The following is a 9,447-nucleotide window of genomic DNA, read 5'->3' on the forward strand; positions in this document are numbered from 1 at the left end:
ATGGAAAATTGTCTCACTTTTAAGATTGATGCAAAGCACCTCTCTGATCAGAGTTCTTCCTCCTCTTAGCTCACAATTGCTCTCCTACAAATCTTTAAGTGAGGGGCTAGAAAAAATTAAGAAATTTTTGTTCTACCTCTTGACTCAAATGGCTTCTCCATCTCTCAAACTCCTTTTGCTGACAGATTATCATAAAGTAAATACTTCTAAAGAGAGGTCAGTTAGCATATACAAAGTAGTGGACAGCAAAGCATAACTTTGATTTAAATAATCGAATGACTTATTCTCTAGGTGCCGCTTGATGCAGTAGTGGATAGAGTGTTAAATGTGGAGTTGGGAGAGCTGAGTTCAAATCCAGATTTAAATACTTACTGACTGTGTGACCCTGAGGAAGTCTCAAACTGTTTGCCTCAGTTTCCTCATCTATAAAATGGGCATAATAACAGTCCTTCTCAGTGTTTTTATGGGGATCAAAGGAGATAATAATTGTAAAAGCGCTCAGTAGAGTGCCTGACACACAATAAGCACTATACAGATATTAACTATTTATTATTATTATTATTTCTATGTGTCTGCATTTTGGTGTCTGCAGTTGATTCCTATTATACTCCAGGCTAAATGTAGTCAATACTTTTCTGCTTTAGGAAATATATTTTCAATTTTCTTTTCTAAATTATTACAAGATAAAATCCAAGTCTCTAGCTCATTTCCCCATGTTGTCACTTTTCTTTTATATCATTACTTTTTACTTTTTCTATCTTCCCTGGCTGGGCCTCTCATCCCCACTGAGCTTTTGGATAGCTGGGTGAGTCAGTATGGTAGGGCACAAATGTACACGGACCTAAATGTCTGTACAGTTTGACACTGCTTGTTAGCATGCACAGTCACTCAGAGAAAATATGCTGAGGTAGGGAGCTCAGTAACGTTAAAGCTATCCCATCTAGCTCCAAGGAGATATTTCTAGTGATTGAATAACAGGGCTGACAGCTCAAAAAAAATGAACTCTGATCATAATAAAACACTTTCTAAAACACATTGTGGATACACAAAAATTCAATTTAGCAAAAGGTACATTTTTGCTTGCTGAGGAAAAAGCTATTTGAATTAATATAAAATACATAAGGAAAATAATTCTCAGTCCTGTTATTCTCTCAGCCACTAATATTATCGTAACAGTTATTTGATATACACCAATATTTCTATGACAGGTTAATTATGGATTGATGGTGTATGCAAAAAGCTACGATTCTTACATGCATATAAGCATATTCACTTTGGGGCAGCTTGGATAAATGGATAAAGCTCTGAACCCAGAGGCAGAAAGTCCTGGTTCAAATCCAACCTCTTATGTTTACCAATTGTATGACATTGAGCAAGTCTTTAATCTTTTTGCCTCAGTTTTCACAGCTGGAAGTGGGATTAATAATAGTACTTTTCTCATAGGGTTCATGTGAAGAACAAAGGAGGTAATATTTGTTAAAAGAACTTTACACACTACCTGGCAAAAGTAGACTCTCTTTACATATGTATTCCCTTCCTCTCTCCATTGAAGTAAACCCTTCTTATATTTATCCTTATTGAATGATCTTTAAGTCCTCTGAACCAAAGAGTGGAAGTATAGCATGGGGAAGGCCATTGGGAGTCAATACAGCCTATAGATTCAGATTAGACTAATCCTGACCTTCTAGAGGATCACTGCGAAGGAAGCAAGTCTAAGTGATCAACCCTAAGATATACATATTCTTTTATGGTAGATATGTTTCCTGGGATGATTTTAGTTTAAACTTTATGATGCCCAACATTAAAGATCCTGTAGCTGACCTCAGAACCACCCCAGCTCTTGGTGTGTAGGGCAGTCAGTGCCTAATGGTTCCATGGTGCCTCCTGGCAGCCAGTGATAGAATGAAAAACAGCAAGTTAGAAAGAATCAGCATCAAATAAATTGTGTTCATGGATATAATGGAGTATTACTGGGATGGAATATAATAAATATATAGAAACCAGGAAAAACTTTCATGAACTGGAAGTGAAATAAGTAGAGTCAGGAAAACAATATATGCAATGACTATAGCAATGTAAATGAAAGGAACGGTAACAAACAATAAAAAATTTACAAAATTAAAAAGATAAACAAGTTTGGATCCAAAGAAGAGAAGTAAGAAGATAGCTCCCCCTTTTTCATTTCTAAAGGTGGAAGCCTCCATTGGTATTGGACATGATATGTAACATCAGATTTTTTTTTCAATTTTTTGATCAGTTTTGCTGATTTTTCCCCCTTTTCTTCTTCTTTTTCTTACTTTTTTATTTTTATTTTTTGCAAAATGGAATGACCCTGTAGAAGGGAAGAAGGGAAGAGATAAAGGGGGACATTTAGGTGATGTAAAAATGAAAGATACCAACAAAATAAAATCTTGAAGTAAAACAATAAAAATCACTGTGATTATCCTCTTATTTATTTTGTGGCTTATGTTTTGATTGAATTCTAACATATACTTTACAAAGCTCTTTTATATCCATTATTCAAAAATTATTTTTCCTATTTATGTGTAAAAATAATTTAGCATTTAAAAAAATTGAGTTCCAAATTCTCTCCATCTCTCTTTTTCATCCTCCTTCTTTGAGAAGACAAAAAATTGATATATGTTATGATCCATCCATAGTGATACAAAATGCATTTCCATATTACCCATGTTGTTTAACATCTGTTATTGCAGCTACCATATGTGGGTCTCAAGGCACTTGTGACACATCGTTCAAGAGAGCTAAGAAACATCATGTTCTAATAAACAGGTGAGTGATTCTTTTTAAAAATCAAGTCTGAAGACAAACTACCTTAAAGTCTGCTTCATTACAACTAAGGATAAGTTCAAAGAAGAATCTGGAAGGCAAGAAAACACTCCAGAAAACAAGTATACAAGTAACAAGAAAAAGTATTAGTGAATTTATTAATGCAATGAGAACCTAATGAGATGGTTTGGGGGTAGGACAGTCTTGGAAACTTTGTTGAAGTTATGAAAATTCCACTAATGGCAGCTAATTTACATATGATTATTGGCTTGTAAGGTCAAAGTAGATTCAAGAACTTTTAGGACTGTCTGTTGGAAGGATTTACAGTTCATTGATGTTCACTCTGTAAGAGACCTACCAATTCTTCATCTTCACTTTTTTTTTTAAAAACCCTTGTACTTCGGTGTATTGTCTCATAGGTGGAAGATTGGTAAGGGTGGGCAATGGGGGTCAAGTGACTTGCCCAGGGTCACACAGCTGGGAAGTGGCTGAGGCCGCGTTTGAACCTAGGACCTCCTGTCTCTAGGCCTGACTCTCACTCCACTGAGCTACCCAGCTGCCCCCTTTCATCTTCACTTTTGAATAATGAGTGGGTTCACATTTTTAATTTTTGACTTTTGGCTCTTGATATCTTCTCACATCATGAGTTAAGGCCCTTAATCAGGTTTACTCAGTAGGCAGACTAGAAATAGGAAGTAAGTGCAAGGAAAGATTGTGAATATCTTAAAGAATTAATGATCTAAAGCTCAGAAATTCAGTTGCGTCTCCACACAGTAGGTGCCTAATAAAGGTCTGATTATTGATTAGGTATTATACTTCTAATTTTTCCCTAATGTTACAGTGACTCTACTTTCTGTCATCCTCACAAATCCATGAAATTTTGGAACACAATCATGACAAATACTTATGTAATTAATATTGTTGTGGATTTGGGGGCAATACTGGAGGAGAAGTGTTTGCAATTCTTAATTATTGAAATAAGAAGTTCTTTTTAGCACAGTCACCACACCTTGAAATTTGTTAAATTGTCAAATCTTTTTTTTTTTATTTGGATTAATTCATGATTTTGCCCTTTCAAAAGAAGATTTTTTTTTCTGGTGATTCCTATTCCAACACCATTGTGAAAGGACCTTTTTCATTACATTCTTTAAAAGAAATAGTTTTTAAAAAGCCAGGTCTTCACTATTGCCTTTTGCAGCTAAGCAGCTATTCAGCAGGATGAGAAAGTAATCAAATTTTTCAGACAGCTTGGGTGAGGGAGTAGGATAGCAGCATAACATCTGTGGAGAAGAAATCCAGAGGACCAAAAAAAGATTCAATCTCAATGAACTGCTCTCTATATGTCCTGGAAACGTGATCCTCTTCTTTCTCTTAACCTTTATTCCTGATGTGTTCATTTGTACAACCACAAATAATTTGGAACCATGGCTGATGTCATCTTAATATTCTTTCCTAGAAATTATCTTGCAGAATATTTTTTCCTAAAACACTTGAATTTGCCTGGAGGCAAGATGCTCATGTCTTTAGAATTCATTTTGTTGATCTCTTTAGGCTAAGATGTTCTCATATGCCATAAATTTTCTTGAAGGAAATTGGAAATTAGGACAAACTTACTACTTATGAGAGCTATGTAAAAGCAAAATAAGTCACTTCAGAAAGTTAATGGGTTCCCTCTAACAGTCTCCAAGTATGCACTAGATGACTGCTTATCAGATCTGTTATATAGCAGTTTCTTTTTCAGGTATGTGTTGGATTAGATGACCTATGAAGTCACTTACAAGATTGAGATTGCATGATTCCTTGATTCTGTGTAGAAAGAACATGTCTCATTTTTTGTTTATTTGCCTAAGTCTCCCTGTCTTGCCCATGCTGCAAACATAGCCAGTAGTGACAGACCACTCCAACTACTGATGAACAAAGAAGCTTTGACCTGCTCTGTTTCTGTTTTGGGCTTATCTTTTCTTTGACAGCCTGTTAGCCCATAAATTGGAACTGGGGAGGTGAGGGAGGTGGATTAATGATTCCTTCATGCCATACTTAGTGCAGACACCTAATTGGTTTTAGCCTTTTAGGTCAAAACTCTTGAGCTCAAGAGATCCACCATCCTCAGTCTTCCCCAGTAACAGACATCAAAGATGTATGCTATCATCCCCTGCCTTTCATTCTTTTTAAACAAAGAATCCCTGGCTTCCTTTCTTTTAAGTCTAGACCTGTGATACCACTGGTGTACAGAACTCCTAATGAGGAAAATTCCTCTACCAATGTAGATCAGTATCTGCTCACAGGACCTGGATAGAGTTGCCTAGGCAGCCAGAAGTTAAATGACTTGCAGTCAGGCAGTGATCATGCTCTTCCTTTCCAATTGTCATAGGTTGTAGAATTTAGTTGGAAGAATCATTAGAGATTATCTAGTCCAAAGTTTCCAAATCACCTTGAGAGTGAAGAAAATTTACTAAACATTAAAACATTCTTTAGGCTGGCATGATAGTAGTACTTTTGATAGATTGTATCCACTGAATAATAAAATACATAATTACAAGAAAACCTAGATATTCAGTAGCATTTTAAATGAATTTGTTTTATTAAGCATATCTTTTAAAAATTAGCAATGCAAAGATGTGAGATATTAATCTCTGTCCAGAAAGTAAGGTCCCTTATTCACTGATAAATGTATTGATTCACAGTTCCTTGACAAAGCTTAATTTTCACCACAATCTCCAAATTGCTAAAACATACACAAAGTAGAAACCATTATCTGTCCATCACAGTCATATAAATAGTATACATTTTTTCTTGTATTATCAATTAGCAATGTGTGGATTTAAATACATAAAACCAAATAACAATATTGGTAGTGCTAATATCTTTGAAGTTCATTTGAATTATTTTTGTTCTTGTTCAAGAGTGTCCAGGTCTTTGTGAACTCATTCAGAGTTTTCTTGGTAAAGATACTGTAGTAATTGGCCATTTCCTTCTTCCACTCATTTTACAGATGAGGAAACTGAGGCAAATGGGGTTAAAAGACTTGCCCAGAGTCACTCAGTTAGAATGTGTCTGAGGTTAGATTTGAACTCAGGAAGATGAGTTTTCCCAACTCCAGATTCAGCATTCTACCTACTGTTACAACTGCCTATTCATTCATTATTTGAGTTAACACAATTTAAAAAATGAAGTGCAAAAGATAGTACAAGAATGTGGATAAAGAGCTGGTCTTGGAGTCAAAATCACCTAGCTTCAAGTCCTAACCCTGACCAGTTCTAGTTATATGAGGAAGTCCTTTAAATACTAGTTAACAGCATGCCATTGCTTATCAAGAGAGGAGGAAATTCTCTGCCAGCAATTCCATAAAATGAAATCATAGTATCACGGGTGCAGATGCACACATAGTAACAGATATGAAGTAAAATAAGATTACCTTTATGATCTTGGAGGAGGGTTTAAGCTCCTAGGGCCTTAGTTTCCTCTTTTAGGGGTTAGACTAGATGGTCTCTAAATTTTCTTAAAGCACCTAAAATGCTTTGATTGAATAGGATAAAAGTGTCTGGGAGATTACCATACTTACATACATAATTATATTTATATATGCCAATATACACATATATCTATATAATATTATACTATAACATATAATGCAAAAGAACTATAGTTTTTATAAGTATGTGTATGAGGATGAGTATTGATGGTGTGGGAAGTGTTTATCAGGACCCCCACCCAATAATATTTAGTGGGCCAGATCTGCTAACCACTCACCCCCACCCCAGGGAAGACCTAGGAGGGAATAAACTCAAAGAGGTTCCCAAACTGGCAAAGCTATAGTGAGGATGTTGAAGGAAGGTGTTGGGGTTCAGTTGTGACCCTAATGGGTTGGATCCTACCCTCAGAGCCAGAAATATTGAGACAAGCCACCTCACTCCCAAGTTCAAGTAGTTTTGCCCTTCAAGATGGTGTTTGGAATTAGTCTTCCCCTCAGCCACAAGATCAGTCTTCTTCCTCTCACAGTAACTGCTCCAGACTCTAAGTATCAAACCTACCAGGGGTTTATTTAAGGATAAATTAATTCAGGGTACAGGGAGAAAGGCATAGAGGAATCAAGGAGAGTGGGAAGGAATGAACTTCACTATCAACTATGTCTTCTCCCCAAGAGAGCAGCTCTGGACTTCTTCTGAGGCTTGGTCACAGTAGCTAACTCTCTTCCCCTACACTCTCCTATCAAATATATTTAATATAAGAGGGAAGTAACAGGATAAATTGATTCAAGCAGGATCAGGGAAAGTACCCCTGCCCCCCCCCCATTTCAAGCCCATGAGTCCTCCATGAGTCCGGCCTCTCCCGCCAAATTGGAGAATTGCTGTTCAATGTCTTTTTTGTTGGTAAATGAAGATAGTAGAAATTGATTTTGGTAGTTGTGATCTCCCAATAGTCACTAATAAAGGGGTACAGAGGAGCCAGATTCGCTCAAGATCCACTCAAAATCAAACCTCACAACAAAAAACCAACCCACCGGGTCTCAGTCAGGTCAGGAGTGAAGTGACAGTTGAGAACACTCATCCTCCTCTGTGGCCCCTCCTTTCACATTCCAAATGGGCAACATTCCGCTAGGCTGTTTCAGGGTCCATTCCAACTCCAGCCACCTGCTCCCCTTTGCAAATTTCAGTCCACACCATTACATATGGCATGGGAAAAAGAATCCTACCTTTAGAAGCAGAAGATTTACTTCAATCCCACCTCTATAACTTAACTGTTAAACTTTCCGCATGAAGGAGATGATTTTTAAGACTCCTAAATTCTCTCATTTTAAGTTCTTGGCCTCATTTAATATACAAATGAATAAGATGAGTTGCAATTCATAGTCTGTCTAAATGACAGCATATCAAATATGCATAAGCCCCAAGATACATGCAGCAATTTTAAGAATTATGTCACATTCAAATTGTGATGAATTTTGAATTAGTAGACTCTGGGTTAATGAAGCTTTATTGTAGATGTGTTTATCTTAATACATAATTAACTCTTTGAATGTATTCTTGCTATCTCAAGTAGCTACAATACAAATTCATTCCCCTCAATAAGAAGAGATTCTTGCCTATTGATCAGCCTGGAAATATGTGGGTCTGGCTCCTTATACCAGAGAGCTCAGAACCTTTTTTTATTTTTTCTTCAAATATAAAATTAGACATGTGGGATAAGAAAAAAAATGTATCTTTTGTACATTAAAGGGTTGTGGGGCTGAAAGTATTGTCTGCAAAATATGCTCTGAGGACCATGGAAAGGAACACTATAAACCAAAAGTAGTCATTTAATATATTTTTGTGATTTCAGATATTACAGGATATGATGGCTTAACAAGGCAAATAAAGCAAATTACTTCTTCTATACTTATTAATCATGTACATTGGTGTTATGACACTAATATAAAAGCCCAATGTACATTTAATTCATTGGCTCTGAAGCCATTTTCAGAATAGTATAAATATATGGAAAAAATATTTTAAATGACTTTTGGGGCTTATTTGAAATCTATAGTTGTATTAACTTAAGTAATATTAAAATATTCCTTATTCTTATCTCTCTGAAACCTGATCCAATTTCCTGATTTGGAAATAGTGTCAATATGATGGCTGGGCTACATTTAATTCTTTAGTAATTAGAAAAGAATGTCCTTGCTTGGTTATGGTTGGACTTGTATTTGCTTGGTAATAGCTGGAAAACAAAACAAAACAAAAGCAAAACAAAGCAAAACATTCTTTGGTCTCAATAAATTTATTATTTTATTAAAGTTAAGATACATTCTGAAATGTAAATGATAATATATAATGTTAGTACTTGCCGACATGGTTAATTAATATGTCTATTACCTCTTTGAGGTTACCTGGGTCATTATTCTGTCTTTCTGTATGTCTCTCTGTTTCTGTTTCTGTTTCTTTCTGTCTTTGTCTCTCTGTATCTCCTTCAGTCTCTATCTTTTACTTTCCCACTGTTACCACTGCCTTTTTCTTTCATTGTCTCCTTTTCATTTCTATATAATGTAGTTCAGAAATACCTAAACTGACCTAAGAAAGACAATCCATTGTTGTTATTATTGTAATCTTCAGGAGCTTTTGTTTCAGGTCATTTTTAAGAATTTTATTTTGATTCTACAGATTTTCTTTTTAAAATGAATACTTTGCTGAGCTAAGGAGTTTACTGGTGATCCTTAGGCTTAGTCTTTCAACTTCACTGAGATTAATATGTTCTTTCCTGAACTAAGAATTCCTCTATTGTTCAGATTCAGATAGTATTATTAAGTACTTCTTTACAGAGAAGTGGTTCTTAACCTCCATACTATAAACTGAAAAAAATTATAAGTGTATTCCAATATTTTATTTGTAAATGTGGGTATTTTATTTCATACATTTAAAAAGATTATTCTAAGAAGGGATCATTAAGCTTTGCCAGATTGACAAAGAGGTCTATAACATCCACACAAAAAGTTTAAGAAACTGCTTTAGAGAAAAACTGCAATTTCTTTGTACATTCTATTTTGCTGGCAGGTTAAAACAAAGACCCGAAGGCCTCAGGCTTCCTTATATCTGAACAAATTTAGCAATTTAAATCACTCACCAAGAGATGGAATAAATTAACCCCAGTCCTTAGCAATGCCACGGGTTGCCTAAACTCTCT

General features: G+C 35.5%; 1 pseudogene; it reads right to left on the minus strand.

Annotated features, from left to right (window-relative positions):
- Positions 1–3,845: 3,845 nt before the first annotated feature.
- LOC123252956 lies at positions 3,846–4,184 on the minus strand (annotated as a pseudogene).
- Between the last annotated feature and the right edge of the window lie 5,263 nt (positions 4,185–9,447).

The sequence above is a fragment of the Gracilinanus agilis genome, chromosome 1 (genome assembly GCF_016433145.1).
Source record: "Gracilinanus agilis isolate LMUSP501 chromosome 1, AgileGrace, whole genome shotgun sequence".
NCBI lineage: Eukaryota > Metazoa > Chordata > Mammalia > Didelphimorphia > Didelphidae > Gracilinanus > Gracilinanus agilis.